At 43.6% G+C, this 26,995-nt stretch overlaps 1 protein-coding gene across 2 annotated transcripts in view; it reads right to left on the minus strand.

Moving 5' to 3' along the window:
• LOC137369646 (coiled-coil domain-containing protein 102A-like) overlaps nucleotides 1–25,438 on the minus strand; it is a 698,074-nt gene extending 672,636 nt beyond the window's left edge. For both annotated transcript variants that reach the window (XM_068030982.1, XM_068030981.1), the window contains exon 1: nucleotides 25,388–25,438. The gene's annotated coding sequence lies outside the window, so the exon portion shown is untranslated. The remainder of the gene's footprint in view (nucleotides 1–25,387) is intronic.
• Nucleotides 25,439–26,995: the final 1,557 nt, after the last annotated feature.

The following is a 26,995-nucleotide window of genomic DNA, read 5'->3' on the forward strand; positions in this document are numbered from 1 at the left end:
CAGTCCTACTCAGGCCCCCTCCCCCAACTCTTTTTCCGGTACATTGATGACTGTATCGGTGCCGTTTCCTGCTCCCGCCCCGAACTAGAAAACGTTATCAACTTTGCTTCCAATTTCCACCCTTCTCTCACCTTTACGTGGTCCATCTCTGACACTTCCCTTCCCTTCCTCGACTTCTCTGTCTCCATCTCTGGGGATAGGTTGTCTACCAATATCCATTATAAGCCCACCGACTCCCACAGCTACCTCGACTACACTTCTTCACACCTTACCTCCTGTAAGGACTCCATTCCATTCTCCCAGTTTCTCCGTCTCCGACGCATCTGCTCTGATGATGCTACCTTCCATGACGGTGCTTCTGATATGACCTCCTTTTTCCTCAACCGAGGATTTCCCCCCACTGTGGTTGACAGGGCCCTCAACCGTGTCCGACCCATTCCCCGCACCTCTACCCTCACCCCTTCCCCTCCCTCCCAGAACCGTGACAGGGTTCCCCTTGTCCTCACTTTTCATCCCACCAGCCTCCATATCCAAAGGATCATCCTCCGCCATTTTCGCCACCTCCAGCGTGATGTCACTACCAGTCGCATCTTCCCCTCCCTTCCCCTGTCAGCATTCCGAAGGGATCGTTCCCTCCGCGACACCCTGGTCCACTCCTCCATTACCCCCACCACCTCGTCCCCGTCCCAGGGCACCTTCCCCTGCAATCGCAGGAGGTGTAATACCTGCCCATTTACCTCCTCTCTCCTCACTATCCCAGGCCCCAAACACTCCTTTCAGGTGAAGCAGCGATTTACTTGTACTTCTTTCAATGTAGTATACTGTATTCGCTGCTCACAGTGTGGTCTCCTCTACATTGGGGAGACCAAGCGCAGACTGGGTGACCGCTTTGCGGAACATCTCCGCTCAGTCCGCAAGCAGGACCCTGAGCTTCCGGTTGCTTGCCATTTCAACACTCCCCCCTGCTCTCATGCTCACATCTCTGTCCTGGGATTGCTGCAGTGTTCCAGTGAACATCAACGCAAGCTCGAGGAACAGCATCTCATCTACCGATTAGGCACACTACAGCCTGCCGGACTGAACATTGAGTTCAATAATTTCAGAGCATGACAGCCCCCCATTTTACTTTCATTTTTAGTTATTTTTTCTTCCTTTTTTTTACATTCTTTTTTACATTTTTTACAATCTTTTTTTGCATTTATTTCATTTCATCTTAGTTTGTTCAGTTTGCTTACCCACTGTTTTTTTCAGGTTTTTTTTTCAGGTTTGCACTTGCTGCTGTTCAATATTCAGTGTATTTACACCTAATCTGTACTAATGCTTTGTCTTTCAACACACCATTAACATATTGTTTGCCTTTGCTCCGTGACCTTTTGGTCAGCTATGTGGCCTGGTCCAATCTGCACCTTCTCCTTTGTTATCTCTTGCCCCACCCCCACCTCACTTGCTTATAATCTGTGACTTTTCTAATATTTGTCAGTTCCGAAGAAGGGTCATTGACCCGAAACGTTAACTCTGCTTCTCTTTCCACAGATGCTGCCAGACCTGCTGAGTGATTCCAGCATTTCTTGTTTTTGTTTCAGATTTCCAGCATCCGCAGTATTTTGCTTTTATCTCTATAGATGCTGTCTGACCTGCTGAGTATTTCCAGCATTGACTGTTTTTATCCCAGTCTAAGTCAGTGGTCCTCAACTAGGGTAGCAGTAAAGACACTACAAATTACATAAGAATATAAAAACATAAGAAATCGAAACAGGAGTTGACCATACGCCCCTCCAGCCTGCAGCGCCATTCAATAAGATCATGGCTGATCTTCTACCTTAACTCCACCTCCCCAACCTATCCCCATGTCTCTTGATTCTATTAATGTCCAAAGTTCTATTGATCTCAGTCTTGAAGTAGAGGATACAAGTAACATTCCAGAATTAGCTGTAAGTCAGGAAATGGAAGGGAGGGAGGAACTCAAGAAAATTACAATCACCAGGGAAGTGGTACTGAACAAATTGTGGAGCTGCAGGCTGACAAGTCCCCGGGTCCTGGTGGATTTGATCCTAGGGTCTTAAAAGAACAGGCTAGTGAGATAGTTGATGTGTTAGTTTTAATTTTACAAGATTCCCTAGATTCGGGGAAGATTCCGCTAGACTGGAAAATAGCCAATGTAACTCCTTTATTCAAAAAGGGAGGGAGACAGAAATCAGGCCAGTTAGTTTAATATCTGTCTTAGGGAAAATGTTAGAAGCTATTATTAAAGACGTTATAGCAGGGCACTTAGAAAAATTGAAGGTAATCAGGCAGAGTCAACATGGTTTTGTGAAAGGGAAATCATGTTTAACCAATTTACTGGAGTTCTTTGAGGGAGATACATGTGTTGTGGATGAAGGGGAACTGATGGATGTATTGTACTTAGATTTCTAGAAGGCATTTGATAAGGTGCCACATCAAAGGTTATTGCAAAAAATAAAAGCTCATGGCGTAGGGGGTAACATATTGGCATGGATAGAAGATTGGTTAGCTAACAGGAAACAGACAGTAGGCATAAATGGGTCATTTTCTGGTTGACAGGATGTAATGAGTGGTGTGCCACAGAGATCTGTGATGGGGCCTCAACTTCTTACAATTTATATAAATGACTTAGATGAAGGGACCAAAGGTATGGTTCTAGATTTTCTGATGACACAAAGATAGGTAGGAAAGTAGGTTGTGAAGAGGACATAAGGAGGCTACAAAAGGATGTAGATAGGTTACGTGAGTGGGCAAAAATCTGGCAAATGGAGTATAATGTTGGAAAATGCGAGGTTGTCCATTTTGGCAGAAAGAATAACAAAGAAGCATATTATCTAAATGGTGAGAGATTGCGGAGCTCTGAGATGCAGAGGGATCTGGGTGTCCTAGTGCATGAATCGCAAAAGGTTAGTATGCAAGTTCAGCAAGTAATTAGGAAAGCTAATATAATTTTATCATTTATCGCAAGGGGAATTGAATACAAAAGTAGGGAGGTTATGCTTCAGTTATACAGGGCATTGGTGAGACCACATCTGGAGTACTGTGCACAGTATTGGTCTCCTTATTTAAGGAAGGATGTAAATGCATTGGAAGCAGTTCAAAGAAGATTACTAGACTGATACCTGGAATGGGCCGGCTATCTTATGAGGAAAGGTTGGACAGGCTAGGCTTGTATCTGCTGGAGTTTAGAAGAGTAAGAGATGACTTGATTGAAACATATAAGATCCTGAGGGGTCTTGACAGGGTGGATGTGAAAAGGATGTTTCCCCTTGTGGGAGAATCTAGAACTAGGGGTCACTGTTTAAAAATAAGGGGTCGCCCATTTAAGACAGAGATGAGGAGAAATTTTTTCTCTGAGGGGTTGAGAGTCTTTGGAACTCTCTTCCTCAAAAAGTGGTGGAAGCAGAGTCTTTGAATATGTTTAAGGCAGAAGTAGATAGATTCTTGATAAGCAAAGGGGTGAATGGTTATCGGGGATAGGTGGTAATGTGGAGAAATCAGTTCAGCCATGAATTTATTGAATGGCAGAACAGGCTCGAGGGGCCGAGTGGCCTACTCCTGCTCCTAATTCGTATGTTTGAATATAATTAGCGACTGAGCATCCACAGCTCTCTGGGGTAGAGAATTTTCAGGTTTCACAACTCTGAGTGAAGAAACGTCTCCTTATCTCAGTCTTAAATAGCCAACCCCTTATCCTGAGACAATGACCACAAGTTCTAGGCTCTCCAGCCAGGAGTAACAACCTCTCAGAATCTAATCGTCTTTGTGACCTTTGATTAGGGAGTATGGGGAAAAGGTAGAGACTGAGTTCCTGTTTCTAATCGCTATTCAGTGATTCATTCTTCAAAGTACACATATGTGGAACCTCACAAGGACAAAGTTTGGGCTCAGCTGAGATAACAAATATCCCTTGGATATTTTGGGTTTACACATGAAGAATGCTCACTTAGCTGAAGACCCAAAGGATGGGCAGCACCCCTGGAACTGTACTCCTGCATGTCTTTGCAGGTTCAGAGGAGGAAGTCAGAATAATTTGTCTAAAGGAAAATCTATAATTTGTCTGCAAGGATTAACAGTAACCTATGAAGAACAACAGTTCTTTTATTGCTTTGTTGTTAGAGGTATTTGCTCAGTGGCTCCCCATCATTTGTAAGGTACTGCAGAATGCTATTCTTGTGTTAAGTTTGAGTGTTATATAATTTTTTGCACACATCATGAATGTGATTTATATCATTTCATTTCTTCCCTGAGGCATTTTCAGTGATCTTGTAATCAGTGTCATCTAAATGAAAACTTACAAGTGTTCAATGTTACGTAGAATTACACAGAAATTACAGTATAGAAATAGGCCATTTGACGCCCCCCTCCCCTTCATACACTTAACGGTCACATTATTCATGTTGCAGTTAAAGGTATTTTCATCTAAATGTAACTTTTGTATTAAGTGATCACAATGCGGATGTGCAGGCACTTTTATTTTGCTTGAGATGTAAACATTTGTCTATGGAAGGTCAAGAAAAGACAGCTTTGATAGATAATGATAAATTTTCATATCTGTTAATGAATGTTGACAAGGGAGATGTAAAATTAATATGTATAGGGACCATTTTGCAATATATTCACTTGAGAGTTAAAGGTTATGGCACCTTTATTATATTTTTGCTAGACATCACCAAAAGTATCAGATGTGGCTGAAAAATCTCAGTGATGTACCATTGTACTAGCTGCCTATATTTTCATCAAATTAAAATGCAACTGGAAAAATAAAATTCCTTTAGAAAATAAATTATTAGGTCTGACATTTATTTAAATATAAAATGCTGGAAAAATTGTTAAGCCTATTTAAGTTTTGAGGCACATTTTACAAAATGCAAAAACAATCAAAATTTAGGTTCAATCCAACAGGTCCATGCCAGTTTTTATGCTCCACAGGAGCCTCCTCCCACCCCTCATCACAAAACCCAAACTTCTATTCCTTTCTCCCTAGCTTTCATCTAGCTTTCCCTTAAATTCATTTATGCTATTTGCCTCAACTACTCTCTATGGTACTGAGTTCAACATTCTAACCACACTCTTGAAACAGAGATCTCTCTTGAATTCCCGATTGGATTTATTAGTGACTATTTCATATTAATTGATGGCCCCTAGTTTTGGTCTCCCTACAAATGCAAAACATCTTCTTTACGTCGATGATTTATATGTATTTAACAATGTACTGATGCATTATGCAGTTCGTATTCTGCATTATTCTGAGAGGATATACTTATCAGGAAAGGTTGAATGGGCTGGGAGTCCATTATTTAGGAAAGAGAATGCTGAGCAGTGACCTCACTGAGTTGTTTAAGATTATGATAGGGTTTGACAGGGTAGAGGTACTGAAAATGTTTCCATTTGTGGGAAGTCCCAAACTGAAGCTCATAAATATAAGATAGTTACTAATAAATCCAAGAGGGAAATCCAAGAGGGAATTCAGGAAAAACTTCTTTACCAAAAGAGTGGTAAGAATATGAAAACCACTAGCACAAGGAGTAGTTGAGACAAATAGCTGCAATGCATTCAAGCGTAAGCTGAATAAACGCAAGAGGGAGAAAGAAATAGAATGATATGCTGATAAGGTTAGATGAAGAGGGATGGAAGGAGGCTTGTGTGGAGCATAAATACTGGCCTAGACCAGTTGGGTTAACTTGTTTCTGTGTTGTAGACTCTATGGGGTGAAACTGGGTTTTGCCACACTCGTTTTTTAGGCACTACACAGCCTGCTAATACTCAGAGATGGCTTCCGAGATGCACATGCACATTTCAGACTGGTAGTGCAATGAACGCCATCTTGGTAAAGGGGTTTGTACACATACACCTAATACTGTTGGGAATATGCAGAGCAGGCAGACTGTGAAGTAAATCAATGTCTAATGCTGATTTGACGCCAGTGCTGCCATTTCCAAACACCATGCTTCAGCCAAAACACCATCTTAACCTCACACAGCTGAGCACGACATTAATGGTCATGAAGGACACCTCCGCCCCTACCACCAACTTAACGCAACTTAAAGGGATCATGATAATTTACAGGTTAGTTGCTGGATTATTTCTTCTGTCTGCTGATGGCATCTACAGTATCCTTGCTCCTCATCCTGGCTCCTATACCCTTGTGCCTTGTGTCTCAACATGTGCAGATCACTTTTCTATCCTGGCTTCTAAAATATGTGCAGTTTCTGAGTTGCTCGCTGCAACTATAAGACCAAGTCATAGGTTCATAGAGCCATTGCAGCACATCACGTCCATACCAGCTCTCTGTAGAGCAATCCAGTCAGTCCCACTCCCCTGCTCTATCCCCAAGCCCTGCAAGTTTATTTCCGCCAGTATTAGCCCAGAGGCAGGTGGACCTGTCGCCACACGGAGAGCACGCCAACCAAACATGTGCAGGCTGCTTGCTGGCTCCGGGGAGGGGTCCCTCATTAAAGTCACTTCGTGCTGAGAGCTACCCCCCTGCCCTTGCTGCGACCCCCCCTACAATCCCCTCCCCCATGAACCCCAGCCCGCAAAACCCCTCCCGCCATACCTCACCTGTGGCCTGGGTCTCTCAACAATCCTAGGCCATAGGTGTGTGCTCTACTGGCAGCAGCCACCGCCTCCACGGTGGCACTGCTCAGTAAAAGAATCGCCGACATCTCTCAGAAGGTGCATCATGTCGCTGGGGTCCTTAATCCCAGGGAAGGCCCGCCACTGTCCACGTAAGTGCTTAATTGGCACGTAATGCAGCAGGCCTTCCCCAAAGGAGGAAATGCAGGGCTTTCGCCCTGTCTTCAGCCAGTGGCCAAGACCTCCATCACCTACATAAAGTCCCTTCCATAGCCTTTGTACCATCAGCTAATGGGAACAGCTTTTCTTTGTCTTTATGATGTAAATCTGTCATAACCTTGAACACCTCTATCAAATCACCCCTCAATCTCCTTTGCTCCAAGGAGAACTACCCCTCCACATTGCAACAGGACATAGATAGGCTAGCAAAAATGGCAAATATTTGGCAGATGGAATTTATTACAGAGAAGTGTGGTGCAATGCATTTTGGCAGAAGAGATAGGGAGAGGCAATATAGACTAAATGACACAGTTCTAATAAGTGAACAGGGACAGAGGGACCTGGAGGTTCATGTGTATAGATCTTTGAAGGTGGCAGGACATATTGAGAGAGTAGTTAGCAAAGCATGTGGGATCTTGGGCTTCAGAAATAGAAGTATTGCATACAAAAGCAGGGAAATTATGCTGAATCTTTATAAAGGTCTGGTTAGGCCACAACTAGAGTATTGCATTCAGTTCTGGTCACCACACTTAGGAAAGATGTGAGAGAGAGTGCAGAGGAGATTTACCAGAATGATTCCAGGAATGAGGGAATTTAGCTACAAGCTTAAGTTGGAGAAGCTGCAGTTGTTCTCTGACTTTATCACCAGGATTTTCTGAGTCCCGCAGCATTCCCGATGGCAGAACTGGAAATTGGCGCAACTTTCGCTTCTGCCATTTTTCCCATATCCCACACAATTTTATATGTAAATTAATGCTGCAGCAATGGGCACCGGAGACACATGCAATCATGCAACAGGGATGGCCTTTCATTGGTGGAACCCGCCATCACTGGTTCAAGCATCATGAATGCCACGATTATAAAGCATTCTTTGTTTCATGTCTCAAGGAGCAGCAGTCTTCATGTTATGTAAGTGTGTTTAGAGTTACCAAAATTAAATATTTTACTTATTTGTAACCACTCTTTCCTTCTTTAATTTAACGAACACAGCACCAATTCCCCATCATCATTTTTCTCTGCAGCAAGAGCAAAGAAAATGTCAGTGAGCAGGCAGTGTCCCGCCCCACGGTTCAGTGCAGGTTCCCTGCAGGTTCTCCTCCAGGCCATCAGGGAAAGGTGGGAATCCTCTTCCTTGCAGATGGAATCAGAAGGCCCTCCCGCCTGATCAAGGTGGCCTGGATGGAGGTATCAGAGGAGGTCTTGAACCGTGGGGCAACGTGCAGAGCCTGGGTGCAGTGTCGCAAGCATATCAATGACTTGCTCAGATTGGCGAGGGTAAATGGTCTTGGAGAACCTGTTTCATTGTTTTTCTCCCTGGCTCCATCTCTTTAAGACAGAGTGCAGACAAGGCATGCAGTAGAATGCGTGAGCAGCCTTGGTGCCATACATTTACTGATTGACATGGTTGCTGTGCTTGACTGTGTCTTGCAAAAGCCAGTCCAGAATGAATGATGTTGATGCATGTTTACAATGGTTATGATTCATCTTTTGACATGTCATTAAATCTGCACTGTCTTCTGCAGGATAAACGCACCCACAACATGCGCGAGCGGCCAAAGACAGGTGGAGGTATCCCAGACATCAGAGTCCTGACATTGGCTGAGGAGGAGGCTGCAGCTAATACGAGAGAGGAGGGAGATAGGGCAATCACAGATGGTGAGGCAGGATCCTCAAGGCGGAAGGATGAAGTGTAATCTTTAGTCTTACAGCCATATGTGCACACCAAAGGAAAGCGTGTGAACTCATGGGCAGCTGATGCTTAATGTGCCTCTCTTTGTGTTTCCACTGCAGGTACCTACACTCGAGTTTCTGAATGCCGCAAGGCTCAAGGCTCCTCCTCTGGGGAAAAAGATGAAGCCAACGCCCCAGAGGGTGCACCGTCACCTGCCTCTTCTTCCACCTCCGTCATCGCAGATACATCCACACGGTCCGTAGGGGGTTTAAGATTAGAATCTGGGTCACAATCTGGTGTGCACGACACAGACATGTCCCAGCAGCTGAGGGAGCATGTGCCAGCCGGGTCCCCTGACAATCGGAGGACCGCTGAGGACCAGACCCCTACTCAGCCCCACACTCACGCAAATCCCAACAGAGGCAAAGGTGTGAAACCATTTTTGACCTTAAAGGTAGCTCCCTGAAGAGAGAGAGAGAGAGAGAGAGACAGCCAGAAAGAAGCATCACTAAGAAACTTGTTTCAAGTTGAGGGGTTTCAGAAATCCAGCAATCCAGAAGGGAAGCACCCTGCTGTAGAATTCTACATCTTTACTTATTCAGCAGTGAATTAGAAGTGATCCATCGTCTTCAGCTGAACTTTCAACTAAGGAAGAAACCTACAAACACTGCAGGCTTGCAACCAATGAGAACTTGACTTCTGAGCAAACTCAACAGGTTTACCATGACCCCTGAAATCTATCCCACTTAAAATTAATTACCCCTTTTTCTCTCTATTTGTCTCTTCTTGTACCTGTGAGTGCAAATAAATGTGTGAGTGATTGCGGTTGCGACAATTTCTGTATAAGGCATATTGCTCCAGAAATAATTAATCTTCTGTTTTAAACCTACAAGAAAACCTGTCGCTGCCTATTTATTTGACAAATAAAACACCAAGGGGTTAAATCATAATAAAAAAACACTTGCTGCGGTCAGGTGAGAGTTGAACAGTGGGAACCACCCGCACCCCGTGGCCGTAACATTACTTTAATATTTGATGCACTCTCACCAATCATTTGCTTTGTTTCAGATGAAAATGTTCATTGGAGGCCTATAGCAGGAACAAATTGATGCTTGCAAAGCATTTAAGAAAGTGTCCAGTGTCCATTTATCATTGCTATTTGAGCCTTCAATGATGGCTGTTTGTCATTTGCAGATTTTTCACTTTTTTCACTACCAGCATGCCTTACATTTGTGGTTCTGCGGTTACACCCTTACTTTCCTTGCATTGGTGTGTTTTTTGTTCCATTGTAGCCCTGAAAAGATTTGGTCTCCCAATTGCATCCAAGTGCAGCAAAGTTGTAGCTTCCTATGTGTGCGGTTTAATGCCTTGATCCATGACAATTTTTCCAGTAGAGATGTGGGTCTCTTTCAACTAAGTTGATAGCATTCAGGCCGTCAGGCACATCTCCACTATAGGTTCATGTGCTGTTGTTTTTGATTACAGCAATGAATAAGACCTCAAGCATATGTGAATATATTTGGGGGAAAGAAATTCTCCTACCAACGTTTCCGTATGAAGTGGCTTATTGTTGGCTGAAATGTACAAATATGAGGTTCTCCCTGATGTCCCTTGCATGTCTCTCCATGGTCTTTGTATCTATAATGGCATAGTTGGCATTGTTGTCCTCCTCCTCACCCTCTTCTGAGGAGGACTGGTGTTCCTGCTGATCCTCTGTCTGCAGAATGTTGCCGCATCTAATTGCAAGGTTGTGCAAGGCACAGTAGACAACGATTATTTGTGACACATTCTGTGACGCATACTGAACAGCCCTTCCAGGCAGTGGAATTGCATTTTCAGCATGCCAATGGCATGTTTAATGATGGCTCTGGTGGATGCGTGAGCAGCATTGAACCATTTTCAGCAGCGCTTTGGGGTGACGTACTGGTGTCATCAACATTTTCAAAGGGGGTAACCCTTGTCACCCAGGATCCAGCCATCTACTTTGGCTGGTTCCTCAAAACCTCCTGGCAGCTGGGAGTTCCTCAAAATGTATGAGTTGTCACAACTCCCTGAGAAACGTGTGCAAACATGCATTATTCATCTCCTGTGGTTGCAAACCAGTTGTACATTCAAAGAGTGGAAGACATTGTGATTCACAAATGCAGCAGGCTGGTCGCAGGGAGCTCTAATGGCCACATTAGCACAGTCGATCACCCCTTGCACTCTAAGGAACCCAGCAATGGCACTGAAGGCCGCAGACCTTGCTGCTTGGCTGCCCTCATCTACAGGTAAGTAGATGAAATCATTGGCACGTTGAAATAGGGCATTGGTCACCTCTTTGATACACCTATGTGTCTCAGACTGTGATATGCCACATATGTCACCCGTTGATCACTGGAAGGCCCTGCTAGCAAAAACATTGAGTGCAGCAGTCACCCTGAGGGCAGCTGGCATAGGATTCCTACCAAACCCAAACGGTCGCAGGCCATGCTGCAGGATCCTACAAATTTCTGTGACAATGTCACATGACATCCCAAGGTGTCTCTGGCATTGCCTCTCTGACATGTGAAGGTAATTTGTCCTTGTCCTGAGGATGCAATGATGTGCCAGTGCCCATCTTCGGTAATGCCATTTCTGGATGTTATCATTCAGAGCATCCTCAACTTCCTGTTCTACCTGTTGCTGGTGCTCAGACATCATGCGTTGAGAAAAACAAGCCCTCCTTAATTATTCCTTCTGCTCTTCTTCCCGTGGTAGGAGACAAATTGAGTGTGTGAGACCCATTTCGTTGTAGCTTTTCACATAATGAAATGAGCAGAGCATTCCTATTCAGCCTTCTGTTGCCAGTCAGCTGAACCATCGAGGTATGTGCAGTTCGCTTTTATGTGCCTTAGAATTGCAGTCATGTGGAAAACACACCCGCTATCATTTGTCTCCTCCCACTCTCCTTGGAATCCTTCAGTGCCCACGGGTGTAGAATTTAGGGCAAGTTTCCCCACCTTCCAACCTCCTCTGGCAACCTTCCAGCCTGAACCTATCACCCTTGACCCACCCAATATTACCATTACCCTTCCCTCCATTAACACTGAACCACCCCCATTACCTTGGACAGTGTCACAATCAGTTTATTCATGCCATCCCTCCCCCATTCCTACTCTCGTTACCACCGACATGCCAACTCTGACCCTTGATCCGCCCCAAATTCACCTTAATATTATTGCCGAGTCCTGTACCCCTCCCTATAGTGTTGTAGAATACCCAACCTTAAGTCTTGACCTTCCCCCCTACAGAATCCATTTGCCCCCATTGACTGTGACCGTTCCCTCTGCCAGCTAGTACCCTGAATTTGCCCCACAGGTTCCCGATGTTGACAGCACTCATCCCTCCCTTTAGGCCCTTCCTGACTATCTGCTGACCACCCCTGCAGCCGCTCCCATCTAGTTTCAGCAGCAATAACAACCACTACACACCCTGGATGCTCCGCTCCTCCCTCCCCTGCTCTTCCCTGCACCCAGTCACCCCACACTGCTCTCCCAAGTATCCTCCCCTGCTCCTCCCTGCACCCCGTTATTCCACCCTTAGTTCTCCCCTCCTCCCTCCCCCGCTTCTCCATGCACCCAATCACCCCACCCTTTGTCCTCCCCTGCTCCTCCATGTACAGCCCCACCCCCATGCCTTCACTGCCATCCCCTGAGAAGAATCACCCTTGCCAGTGCCGAGCCTAGAGCCAAACATCCATTCCAATGTTATCATTCACCTTGCCGATGAGTTCAAGATGAACACTGACCTCAGAATCAACAGAACAAAGCCGACTGTTGCACACCACGTTGAAACAAACGTAAACCGGATAGCATGGGAATAGCGCTCGCCATTCACTTCATCTGGCAGGTAGGACTTAATTGGAACTAAGTGTAGGGTAATGAGTATTCATGGAATGCAAATGAATGCAAAGCTGCAATCCGCCATCATGTGGAGGGAGTCCCAGAACGCCACAAAGGCACCGTTGACTTAATTTCGGTAAAAATTCCTGCTGTCGAAAGTCCAAAAGAAAATCTACCTAATTAAATCACCCTGCACGCCACCAAATCTGCTCTTGCAGGGCCCATAAAATTCCACCCGATGACTCTATGACAAGTAAAACAGACTGCCTTTTCATGTAACATGCTGAAAGGTATCATACATATGTAAAAGAAAGTGGTTTTATTGTATATATTATACAGATGTCTTGAGTCTGTATAAAAAAGGCACATTTATTCTCAGTAAAATACTCTTCCCATCATTTCACCCCATTATAACCCTCTTGCAGCATCAAAATGTAAAACACCCTTTTTCCTGTCACATGATGTGTGGCTGCACAGAAAACCTAATGGCAGCAGTTAGCATTGGTAATGAAATATGTGTGCTTAAACAATAAAATTCCAATGGGAAAGTTATAGAACGGGTAAAAAAAAACTGTATAATTTGAAAATGAAATGCCATTTATGAATATGATTGAGGAATTAATGCACACTTGAGACTCGGATAACCCTGTAAACTACTTGACACTTGTAATGGTTTATGACCTCATCCAAACCCCATAAGTGTGTTACATATTTGTAACATGTTTACAGCCATTTTTCTGCTTGATATAGTGGGGTAAATTTTCATCTTTGCCACACAAAAAGTAATCTGGTGAAGAAATTGCCCACTCATTGTAGAACCAGTCCAATTTTCATTCTAATTAAGTCTATAGAATGAAAATCAAGTGGGTCTATAATAGGCAGGCAAACCACTCAACCAGGTTACTGCCCATGCAATAAGGAGGACAATTTACCCCAATGTACCTTTAAACATAAGAACATAATAGGAGCAGGAGTAGGCCATTCGGCCCCTCAAGCCTGCCCCGCCATTCAATATGATCATGGCTGATCTGTCCCAGACCTCAACTCCTCTTTTGCGCCAGCTCCTCATAGCCATCAACTCCCCAATATTTCAAAAATCTATCTACCTCCTCTTTAAATACTTTCAGTAATCTAACTGTACACAGTACTCCAGATGTGGCCACACCAACACTCTGCACAGTTGTAACAAGACTTCCCTATTTTTAAATTCCAACCCCCTAGCAATAAAGGCCAAAATTCCATTTGCCTTCTTAATTACTTGCTGCACCTGCATGCTAACGTTTTGTGTTTCATGCCCAAGAACACCCAGATCCATCTGTGCTGCACCTTTTTGGAGTCTCTCTCCATTTAAATAATAGTCTGCCTTTTGATTCTTCCTACCAAAGTGCATGACCTCACACTTTCCTACATTAAACTCCATCTGCCAAGTTTTTGCCCACTCACTCAACCTATCTATATCCCCTTGCAGATTCCTTATGTCCTCATCACAACATGCCCTCCCACCTATTTTTCTTAAACAAGCCAAAACCAGTATTAATCTAAGATTACACTGCATAGAAAATAGAGGTTGTTTCCATAGAACCATAAAAGTTTACAGAAAAGGCAGTCTTTTGGTCTATTGTGTCCATACTCTGAGCTCTCCCCCAGCCCTAGATTTTTTCTGCCTCAATTATTTATCAATTTTCTCTCAAAAAACGAAAGGTTCTCTGCCTTAACTGTTTCCTCAAAACTTGACCTGCTCAACAAGCTGTTGTATAAAATCATTTCTCCTATTATCTCTCACTCTCTTATTTGACTATTTTAATTTGAAGACCTCATGTCACAGACTCCCCAGCCAGAGGCAGTCATCTTTCACTTTTCATCTCTATCAAAGCTCTTTGTAATTTAAAACACTATTTCATCTCCCCTTTCCTTCTCTTGCTTCAGTGAAAATTGCCCCAGTACCTCAGGTCTCTCCTCATAACTAGAGTTTCCTATTGCTAGCATAATTGTGAATTGCCCTGTATGCCTTTAATATCCTTTTTTATAATGCGGCACCCATAACTACACTCGGTACTCCAACTATGGCCTAAGCAATATTCTGTACAAATTTAACATATATGTGCAAATCGGCCAGCAACTTGTGGCATGGAAGAGATATCCGATGAATTAAGGATCCTCAAAGTTTCTCGCTAATTTGCACCGCTTCACTGTCAGCTCCGCCATCACCATTAACTTACCATGGTTTTCATGAGATTGCTGCATTTGTGCATTAATTGACCATTAAACTTGCAACAGAAAGTTAAGTTTTGTAATTGACTGTTTAAGTACCTTTTCAACTGGGTGATAATTGTTGATGACTGCCAATCAATCTCCCTTTCCCAAAACGTGAACAATGAAAAGTATGATTCTCATCCTTTCAAGTTGTGAATTGTTATTGGAGATATTAAAAATGTCAATTTTTAGGTGTTTTTTTACTTACTTTTCCTTTCCGTCTCTTTTTCCCTCACTCTTAATCCAATCTATCTCTCATTTTGGGCAGGAGTTTCCCTCCTGAGTCAGGAAACCAACGTTGGGACCATTTTCAGGTCCTGACCCTGCCCCTGGGGTGGAGAAGTAGTTACAGCCCATGATTTTCATGGAAGCGGACTGCTATTGACTGGAGGACAAGTTGGGCAGCCAATTAGCAGCTGTGGGTGCCATTATTGTGGCTGCCATTTGACTGAAGGAATGGGTGCACCAGGGATTCAGGAGGAGAGGCATTGGCCAGGCTGCCCCTTGATTCTCCAATGCTGATCTCAAGGTCCTTTTGGAGGTCCTCCTTAAGGGAGTGAGGACAGGAGGGAGGTCCTTTTTCTGGAAGGTGGAAGGAGAAGGCTACCCACCCAAACAAAGCTGGCATGACTAAAGGTAGCTGAGACTGTCAGCAGATGTGTACTCTGTAGGAACTGGGTCCAGTGCCAGAAAAGTCAATGACCTTCCTAACTCTGGCATGGCGAGTGCAATGCCAGACCCTGATGACAAACCTCTGGGCATTCGACCTCCAGCAGACACACCAGCTGAACATGCTGCTGCTGAACATGGGAGGAATGTGTGCCCAGGGTACTTACTGAACCCTCAGCAAGGGCCAGAGCCCTAGAGCTGTTGAGGACTTGCCAGCACTGATACATGCAACTTCCTATGTCAATGACCACTGGCATTAGTCACAGAAGCCAGCAATGCCTTATCTCTCTTTTGTTCTTGCAGGAGAAAAGGGTTCACAATGCCAGAGAAAGGGTACTAACAGGAGAACATTTTCACTGTCATGAAGGTAGGAGCCATGGGAATCAGAAGGGTGGCCATGCGGGAGCAAGTTGGGGAAGGAAAGATGGGCAGTCCTGCCGGAGAGGGTGAAAAGATATTGTGATCTGTAGATGAAGGAGGTGTGCACTGCAAAGACTTCTGCTCTCCAAGACTTGTTCTCATGATCTCTGTTGCGTGATCGCCTTTAAGAGTGATGTCCCTTTAAAATCTCAGTATGCTAATGAGCTAAGTACCAGGACACAGTCATGTGACTCAGAACCACATCAGACAACATAAAAAGCTTCTCATTACATGGTGGCAGCTGTGGTGAGAAGACAGAATTTCAGATTGAAGACCACAGGAAAACAGTTTTAAAAACTACCCTTTCTACAGCTAAAAGAGAAACAGTTAAAAAAAAAGTACTGGTGCAAATAGTAAAAGAAATGAGAGCTGACCTCCCACTGCTATCACCATGTAATGAGAAGCTTTTTATGTTGTCTGATGCAGCATAAATGAGATGTGGCGTCCAGGTTGTTGAAGATCACAAACAGGTTTATTACAGCTAAACTATTATACAGTACAGAGCTGACTATTTACAGAACTTGCCTCTAGGGTGTTACAGTAGCAGAGTGACTCTGGCTCTGAGTCACATGACTGTGTCTTGGTACTTAGCTTATTAGCATACTGAGATTTTAAAGGGACATCACTCTTCAAGGCGATCACACAATCTCTTCTCGTGTTTCCCACAGGTTCTGGCATGCAGGGGAAATACCAGAGTCCTTTGGTGGCACTGGGGCACTCGGAAGAAACCGGGATAGCAAAGCCAGCACAATCACATCTTACAAGCACACCTTTCACTAGCCCAATATACTCACTTTGGTGGGTCCTCACACACAATTAGACAGGGTGGCACTGGGGGAAGAAGAGCATGTCATGTGAGCAGGAGGAGGTGAAAGAGGAAGAGGCAGCTATGGGCAGTCCTCCTCGGAGCATGGAGGACAGACACAGCCATGCTCAGTTGTTCACAGATGCAGGCCTCAGGAGTCACAAGAAAGGATGCTCTACTTAGACCAGCAGCAACAAATGTGTTCCCACATGTCAGAGTTCCCTGACGCAGTGTGGGGTCATGTGCTGAAAATGGAGGAGTCCATTCAGCTCATGTGTGTCAACATGGCTCAAGGCTATGAGTGCATGAGATCCGCCATGGACAAAGTGGCCAACCTCATGGAGAGCCATATGCAGCAGCACTCTGAGTGGATGCAGGAGCAGCACATTATCATGCATAGAATGCATACCATGCTCTGTAGCATTGACCATCAATGGTGCTAATGGCACAAAGATGTTTGGAGTGGATGCCAGTTGTGCCCCAACTGGTGCTCCCCTCCAGCCATCCAGAGTGCCAACCAAGTGTCCGGCAGTCAGCGAAGAGGATAAGGATGCCACCCCTCATGGGGCTCCATCATCAGCAGCAGCAGCAACAGCAGCCTCCTTGGTCCCTCTGACTCAGGGTCCATCTGTATAGCAGGGCCCTGTGATGGAGGCTGCCTCAGCATTGACACTGGTGCAGCAGCCTTTGGAAGTGCCCCCACTGGCACATCCACAACGAGGAGAACCACCACAGTGCATCACAGCTGCAAGCAGAGACAAGCAAGCAGGCAGCCTCCACCTAATCTGAGGCCACAAGGGGAGCACCACATAGAAAGGGCTGAGAGTGGAGGCCACTGCATTGAGCAGAGCACTGAATGGTTCACTGGGGTTTGCCTGTAAATGTTCACTTTTTAACTTTTTGATCACACTGTAAATCTTGACACATGACGCCAGACTTATGAGCATCCATTCTTAAAGACTGGAAAAGAGGGAAATGGTGAAGGGAAAACAAAGGTCTTTTTGAAGGGGGACATTGATAACTGTGGACAGACGTGGACCATTCATTGGCGGTGAGTAAATATATTTCAGGCTGAGTCTTCAATGAAGTGCTCTCACAGGCAGCTCAAAGTGAACATTTACAGGCAAACCCCAGTGAACCATTCAGTGCTCTGCTCAATGTAGTGGCCTCCACTCTCAGCCCTTTGAGCTGGGTTGGAAGGGGTCAGCTAAAATGTGCCTGGATCAGATGATCCCTGATCTTGACGACATTCAGTCCTGCACTGGCCCCGGCCATCCCCATGTGCAGCCAGGGCACCTCTGTATTCTGCATCTTCCTCCTCCTCCTCTTCCTCCTTTGATGAGCTGTGTCGTTCCAGGGCCTCACCCTCTTTAAAGGTTCACACCTCTCTGGAGGGCCATGTTATGGAGAGTGCCGTGGACCATCACAATGCAAGACCCTTGCAGGAGTGTACTGCAGGGCTTCACTAAACCATTCCAGGTATCGGAACCGCATCTTCAGAAGCCCGATGGCTTTTTCAATGGTGGCCCTTGTGAGCCGATGGCTTCAGTTGTAGTTGTGGATCCGTTTGAGGGTTACGTAAAGGGGGGGAGTTTTATTTATTTTATTTAGAGATACAGCACTGAAACAGGCCCTTCGGCCCACCGAGTCTGTGCCGACCATCAACCACCCATTTATACTAATCCTACACTAATCCCATTTTCCTACCACATCCCCACCTTCCCTATATTCCCCTACCACCTACCTATACTAGGGGTAATTTATAATGGCCAATTTACCTATCAACCTGCAAGTCTTTGGCTGTGGGAGGAAACCGGAGCACCCGGCGGAAACCCACACAGTCACAGGGAGAACTTGCAAACTCCACACAGGCAGTATCCAGAATTGAACCCGGGTCGCTGGAGCTGTGAGGCTGCGGTGCTAACCACTGCGCCACTGTGCCGCCCTGAGTTGCCATCTCTTCAAGGGATAACCTTTGTCCCCTTGAATAAATCCACAGATTTAGTGGTTGGAGTGAAGAGCGGCGGCACCCTGAATTGCCAGAGGGTGAAGAAGTCATGGCAGCTGCCAGGAAAGCAAGCACACATATGCAGGAAGCTGTTGTTGTGGTCGCAAACCAATTGAATGTTGAGGGAGTGGAAGCTGTTCCTTTTGATGAATATCATTGGGTGGTCAGTTGGCATCTTGATGGTCAAAGGGGTGCAATCGATGCTGTCCCGCACTGGGGGAATTCAGCAATGAAGGCAAAACCCACTGCCCTTTGTGCCTGCGAGGCCCCATCTGTCTGAAATTGGATGTACTGTCCAATTTTCACACATAGGGCAGCAGTGACCAGCAAGATGCAATGGTGTGCAGCCGCCTGCAAGTTGCCACCAAGGTCCACAGTTGACCTTTGGAAGCAGCTAGAGGCGAAGAAGTTCAAGGTCACTTTGATGGCAGGACACGGCCAGCAGTGCTGCAAGGTGTGAGGTCTTCCGCAGCGAGGGCATGAACTCTGTGACCATCTACCTGGTATTCTTCTGTGGCACTGGTTCTCCAACATGTCTAGGTAGCTCCATCTTCAGCAGTACACCCTATGCTGAGAATATCGCCTCCATTGCTTTCCTACCCCTTGTCCTTCTCCTCTGTGCTCCTCATGTCTGGAGCTCTGCCTCTGCTGCTAAGGATGTTGATCCTCATTGCCAGTAGATCCAATATCTGAGAACCCTGCTCCCATTATCAGCTGCTGCCTTCCTTGTTCTCAGCTGGACTCCCAATAATGTGTGGAAGCCTAAACTGCGACCCCTCCCTCCCCCCCATAATACCAGGAGGATGCTGACCCCCTGCACTGCCCGAATGCATACAGACCACTCTTCCCACAACCGTGCTCACCCAATGGCACCGATGGCTGAGTGCTGTCTTTTATGGGCCCACCTGATATCATGGTGCAGCCATGACTGACTCTCTGCTGTGTTGCCATCTCCATGCACCTGGACTGTCCCTGGTCCAGGGTGCAACCCATGCATCCCCAGTAAAATCCCAAACTGGTCCTTAACGAGCTGACAATGAGCTCATTAACTGGATTAATTGGCCTCATTCCCGAATTGGGCGGGTTCCCAGGGCCCGCCTCCCCCCGTCCTGAGGAAAATCGCCGGCAGCAGGAACAGCAACATGAAACCAGCACAGCTGCCTACAGTGCTATTTTTTGCACCCACCTGCCTCCATTCCCACCCCCTTTATAACCTAAAAATCCTGCCCTTTATTACTCTTTCTGTCCCTGATTTGACATTGAGGTCACCCACTCTAATTCACACTCCTTTCCCTGTTTATTTCTCAATCCTTAAATCTCATTGGTTAAGGAGATATGCTGTTTGTCCCATTGTTCACCAAGGTCCCGGACACCCAGCTGCCTTCACTTCACTGTTATCAGCTCATACTACCAGCAACTTTGTGGGCAAAAAGTTTGAGATGTAAGGTGCAGAAGCAAGTGCAACTAACAGGGCACACTGTGAGATGCCATGCTCCAGCAAATTCTGGGCTAAGGAATTCGACTGAAAGTGTGGCAAGAGATGGATTTGTATAACTTAAGCTGCAGGTTAACACAAGAGACCAATTTTATTGCAAGTGAAACACCTTTAGTTTATTTGGTAGCAGTGATGAATTTAGAAATTAATGATCGAGTTGTAACTGACTAAAGGCATGAGATTTATTCTCTACTGTACTTCTAACTCTAGGAAATTTGGATTTGTTACTTTACGTGATAGACTTGCTGGCATTTTGGAGTCTATTGTAATTGCCATTAAAACCTCCTGTCAAGGATATCTTAAATATGAAAATAAATGTAATTGTAGGGACTTCAATACATATTTTCAGGGTCCAGTTCCCTTCATTTGGGTATCTAACCCTGGATAGATCATGGTAATTTATGAAGCGAAACCTTTTACAACAAGCACCCACTGTAATCCAATCAACAGTACTTTCAACATTTGCAAGCCAAAATTGGTTCACTTTTACACGTGTTCTTGTTCCAACCCCCGAATCCACTTAGAGTCACGTAAGAGATTACTTGACTTAGGTGTTTGTAATTTTAAACAGAACATTTTTCTAATTTCAGGAAGAATAAGAGGGGAGTTATTATTGGAACAAAACCTTGGAACTGAGTTTTGATGAAACATCAGACCCCATTCACATTCAGCTATCAATCAACCTGCTATACACTTCAAACATTTCCCATTTTTAAATTCTTAAAATGTGAGGCTATAAATTGTTGTTGGTGATAATAATCTATCTGCTATTTTAACAGAGGTCTTAACCCATACAAAATAAATCAATTAAATTAGTAGACAGAGAAATGTCATACAAATGTTATGTAAACACATTAACTTATTATGACAACAGCAATTTGCTGTCCAATGTAACTATTCTTATCCTGTCAGAAAGGTGAATTTTCTTATACTGGAAATAAAAGTCATTGCACACTGCATTTCATTTAAATGAAACTAAAATCTACATAACATGATTTGCAGGAACAGGCTGGAGAATCTCTATTTTGTACTCTGAATTCTATCTGATAAACTTCTCACAGTCTTGGGTTTGTAAGTTATTATACTTCTATGGTGCATTGACACTATGGGGTAGAAGATCCACAGGTGGCCCTTGATCTCCCACTGTAACTTCAGTGGAAACCCCCAAAAAAGTGTAAAAGGACATTTTTCCTGTGTTTCTGCCATGGTTATGGTGGACGATCGGGAGAACTCCCATGGAAATCACTGTTATATAGTTAAGCAGTGGCTTTAGACTTACACTGACACTAAATTTGCAAAGTGTAAATTGGGTGATAAGGCCTGATTCACTTTGAAGCAAAACAGAGTGAGATTACCTCCTCCAGTGAATCTGACTCTGCTTCCCTTCAGACACTGGTGAGCCCCAACTCCGATTCAGACTACATTTACACTATAACTGCAGCACCAATGCAAATTGGAACTGCTTCGCACTAACACTACAGTTGTAGTCTGAATGCACCCTTATTTTTATCACTCCTCATATTTCCCTGTGGATGTTGATCATTCTAAGCTGCAGAGTGTGGGCTTTCCCCCGGTTATGCCACAGTAACAAAGGCACCTCCACCACAAGCACACAAACAGAATTGCTTTCCAAAGTTATAGAAAGTAAATAAGTACCACAACCAACAAAAGGACAAATAGTCTGCATTATGCATCATAATAGTAAACTTTTTCTTTTATTCTTTCATGGGATGTGAGCATGCTGGCAGGCCAACATTTGTTGCCTATCCTTAATGGCCCTTGAACTGAGTAGCTTTCTGAGCTATTTCAGAGGGCAGTTAACAGTCAACCACATTGCTGTGGGTCTGGAGTCATGTGTAGACCAGACCAGGTAAGGACAGCAGAATTCCTTCCCTAAAGGACATAAGTGAACTGGATGGGATTTTACGACAATCGATGATAGTTTCATGGCACCATTACTGAGACCAGTTTTCAATTCCAGTTTTTAATTAATTAATTAATTGAATTTATTAATTCATTGAGGTTAAATTCCACCAGCTGTCGTGGAGGGATTTGAACCCATGTCCCCAGGGTATTAGCCTGGGCATCTGGATTATTAATGTCCAGCGACATTACTACACCGCAAAATCTTAATTACAAAAAATAGACTGAGTTTAATTTAAGTTAAATTGATCTCTATTTTATTTCCAAAACTTTGCCTTGCAAGTGCCATAACAGGAATGTTCAAATGAAATGTATTATTGCATTGTATCAGGGAATTTTCTGCTATGTTTCTAAAAAGCGGCTGCAAGCAGTGAAAAAAACGAATCTTTGTATTAATCAACAGCTAAGAGTGCCCCAAAAAAGCATTTGCAGAATAACAATTTTAAAAGCTGCATTTTAATAGCTTAGTTTCTACATATAACTTATTTAGGGGCAAACACCGCACAAATACACATACAGCTTCAACTCTCTGAAACCATCAGCTCATCTTAAAACTTTTGTGTCTTAACTTTGTGTACAGCCAACAATTGGAGAAATTCACATTTAATTGACTGGTTCTAACAGGTTCACTGCCACCCTTCAACTGACATGATTCGTTCTGACAGGCTACAGTCTGATTTTTCTGGCTGATTTGATTGGTTGATACTGCAAACCACAGTTTTAGTAATTTTTCTTGTGAAACACTAACAAGCTGATTCATCAGTTGAAAAATTGTCAAGCTTAAGTTAGTTGACATGTATGAAATAGTTACATGTGTAATGTATGGAATAGTCTACATGTGGAATCCCCTTCCAGCCTTCCTATGTGGCCTATGTGAATGCAGTAAGCCTAAGCATCCATGGGGCATGATTGTATCTCTACTGTACTAAACCATGTTATGTCTTTCATAGTTTTCCATGGGTTTACCTATTGTTTAGTCTGTGGTACATCTGCTCACTTGGTATTCGGTAATACATACAAGAATGTCATTGGCATGTCAGAGCTTTCACACTGCCAATCTAACCTGTGTCATTTTACTTATGCCCTGCAGACACCAGATGCATGCAAAATAACCAGACTCAGGAAGTTTCTCTCATTTAGAGTGAAATGGCTCATTTGTGGTTTTAAAATGGTACCTATTTTAATGTTGTTGGGTTAGGCTGAGGAAGTAATTTATGCTGTAAGATTTTACACATTTCAGCAAACAATTTTGGATAATTAAATGGGCTTCACTTTACTAATTAACGATCAGTCAATATACGCTCAGTCACAAGTAGATGAGGTCTTCATAAATGAACAGGCAATCGCATTGCATGTACTATATATATTGATTACAATGATGTTTTAAAGACACCTCCATATGTTTTAAGTAGTCCAGATCTTTTGGATCAGAAATCTTATTCCCAATTTCCACTGTTGATAGCTGTGATTTGTATACAAAAAAGCACAATAATAGCACTACTGTAAGAATCTACTGTTCTCTCAGCAGCTCACTTTGAGAGGTGCCTTTTATGTCACAAAAAAAACACTGAAAGTGAAAGAAATGATTCCCAGTTCTAGAAAGTCAGTGAACTGGGAAGATAGTTTGAAGTCTCACAACTGCAGATCTCTCATATTGTTACAACCAGGTGAGAAAGAGGTCCAAGGTTTCCTTTCAGCCTTCACCTGGTCTTACTGAAGTTGAAATTTATTAAACTTAAACTCTAATTCGGTTAACACCTATGGATACATGCTGCGCCCCATGCATATGCGATACACACGTGCAAATAGAGATAGAAAAGAGCAGAAGAAAAATAAAGTGGAAAGGTTTGAGGTAATGTCTGAAGAGTTGCTGTTATGGTTTTTCGAGCTCACTGTAGAGTCCTTTATTGTAGGTAGATCTTGCTTTTCATTGGGGCCCAGTATTCTTCTTAAACCTTGTTCGCCGTTTGGAGACTTTTCTCTTTTTGGGTTCATGTGGATTCAGAGGCTTGTGAGAAAGAGATGGGAGCAGACAGGAGAGAGATCTTCTCAGTCCAGGAGCAAACAGACTTTCTGCCCAAACTGTTTGCACAAATTCATGAAACTCAGGTTGTCCAGCAGGTTAGTCATGTGACTAGCTGGTTTGACCATGTCTGTTTGTGTATTCGGCAATCTTAGCAGTCAACCTGGAATGCGAGCTCCCCCATCTTCAACGTCTGGTGATCAAAAGTCCATTGTGGGTTGAATGTGTCAGGGAATGGCTGCTTTGTCCTTCCAAACACTGTCAATATGAAAATGTTTTTTCCAGCCACGGCTGATCTGTTCAACAAGTCCTTTCTTCTCTCCAGTAACAGTTTAAAATCAATGTTCATGACAAAATTAATGTGCCTCATTCTTGGTAGGTGGGGGCCTCGCATGACAATATAAAAAATAAATTTCAACCACAAACTCAAAACGCAATCGGGAGAAAGATTCACAATTGTTTAGCAACATAAAACATCTCTCAGAATGTCTCAAAATTCTTTATAAACAATAAGTTAATTCAAAGTGCATTGATTGTGTTACATAGGAAAATGCACCAACCATTTTATTATAGAAACTCTAGCACACAAGCCCATTGTACCTACTATGCCTGTGATGGCTCTACATTAGAACTATGTAATCCTATTACCACAGAGAAACACAGAAATTTTATCAGAGAAGGAGAAAGAAATTGTGTATACAGCTCACATCAAACCACTAACCTGCTGCTCCTTTTCAGGTCAACAGCACACTAACCAAGATAATTGCCCACTGACCCTAAAGCAGCAACAAGTTGAGTAACCAGTTAATCTATTTTTCACTCAAAACTGTTTATTTGAAGCTAGAATGTTGATCAGGACATTGGGAGAACTCCTTGCTCTTCTTCAAATGGTGCCATGGGATTTTTAAAATCCAGATGAACCAACATACCTGGGCACTAGCAGTGCAACATTCTCACAGTACTGTACTCGTCTATAAGCACAGATTATATATTCAAGGCTTCGACTCAGAACTTCCTGATTCCATGGTGACAGTCCTACCAACTAAGCCAAGCTGAGCACATAGAGAGAGTAAAGATCCAATGTAAATGAAGCTCTGCTGTGCTGTTACAAAATGGTTAATGTCAAATACAGTTCTATAACTGATACTGTCTTGTACACACGTACCACTGCTTTAATAAAGTCACATCTGTGTACTCAAATATATGTATGATTGTTATTAAGTGGTGACAGATCACGTACTTCATAGAACAGCCTGGCTAAACAATTAGTTTTACAAACTGTTCATTCATTTAAACAAACGCTACTGCAGTATCACACATAAACTTCATTTAAAAACTTACTTCAGTTTATCTTTATTTCTTAACGAGCAATGTAAAATCCACCCAAAACATATTGCTAGCCAAGTAAAATGGGCACTTTAAATTTCACTCAAAACGAATAGCTAAACAGCTTACATAGGTCAATTTTCTGGTCTTTTTAGTTCCTGAAGAGCTTCTGTTTCTCCTCACCCACAGCTTGAATTTAGCAATACATTCCATCGCTACAGCTGCAAGTCAGGCCAACAAAGCAGGAATACTGCGTCCTTCCTGTAACTGCCTGAAAACAATGATGTACAATTGTGGACAAAAAAAACTATACAATAAGCCACTTTTGTGAATGCAGTTTGCTCCAAATCATTTTGTTTGTTTATGTTTTAAAGCAAGTTGAAAGCAGAATTAGCTGCCAAAAGCAATGCTAGCCGAGACTCATTGGTAATAAAGTGCTGTTACCCAGTCTCATACAGCAAAAAGAAAAGCCAACTAAAATCTTTCCTACGGCTCTCTTTGGGACTGTGGAAAGATTTTTTTCCCCCAAAGTTTTAACACAAACATCCTGAGGTCTTGCACTCGAGCAATCTTTAGTCTATGGTGAATTTGAACTGTTAACAAGAATGAGTAATCTTTCCTAGTTATGTTTCAAATTATCACCACTGGTCGAAAGTGCTGAAGAGGGAGTTGAAACTGCACTAGCACTTAGTTTGCATAGGAAATTATGCTTGATACAATTCATTGTCGCTACGAGCCTGATAAAGTACACTGAACTAAAGTTGTGATAAGTGGAATTACAAACAATAGCATTTTATCTTTGTTTCCAATATCAACTTACCGCTGCAAAACACTGCGTTGGTCAGCATCGGTTAAGGATGAGACAACTGTACAGACACTTCTGTATAGTCTTACTCTGGTAAGCTCTTTCACAGACTAACATCTGGCTGAAAAGCAGGGACAGCCACTTCATAAAGTCAGCAGGAAAAGAGTCAGATGGCACATAAAGCATCAGGACACAGGAAGCACTAATTATTTCCATGCACTCTTCCTATTATTCACAGTGTCACAGATGTATTTAATTAGATGACACCATTTTGAAATTTAAGCATTTAATGGATCAAAGATTTACCATTTGGCAGAATCTATTTGACCTGAGGCATGCAACGGTCATCACAGCAGTTAGCAACCCAAATTTTACCCATTCCTTTCCTTTTTTTTTTAAGTGTTGGAAATGTTGTGTGTTTCATTGAAATTACTTTCATCTCAGGACCTGCAGTATCTGCATATCTTATCTTTTCAAATGCATAGAATGTATATATTGCAACTGATATTGTTGCTCCAGTATATCAAAAATATTCTGTAATATTCTCATGGCACCATACTTCTCCCAGTACTGATGTATTAGATTAGATTAGAGATACAGCACTGAAACAGGCCCTTCGGCCCACCGAGTCTGTGCCGAACATCAACCACCCATTTATACTAATCCTACACTAATCCCATATTCCTACCAAACATCCCCACCTGTCCCTATATTTCCCTACCACCTACCTATACTAGTGACAATTTATAATGGCCAATTTACCTACCAACCTGCAAGTCTTTTGGCTTGTGGGAGGAAACCGGAGCACCCGGAGAAAACCCACGCAGACACAGGGAGAACTTGCAAACTCCACACAGGCAGTACCCGGAATCGAACCCGGGTCCCTGGAGCTGTGAGGCTGCGGTGCTAACCACTGCGCCACTGTGCCGCCC

The sequence above is a fragment of the Heterodontus francisci genome, chromosome 5 (genome assembly GCF_036365525.1).
Source record: "Heterodontus francisci isolate sHetFra1 chromosome 5, sHetFra1.hap1, whole genome shotgun sequence".
NCBI classification, from domain to species: Eukaryota; Metazoa; Chordata; class Chondrichthyes; order Heterodontiformes; family Heterodontidae; genus Heterodontus; species Heterodontus francisci.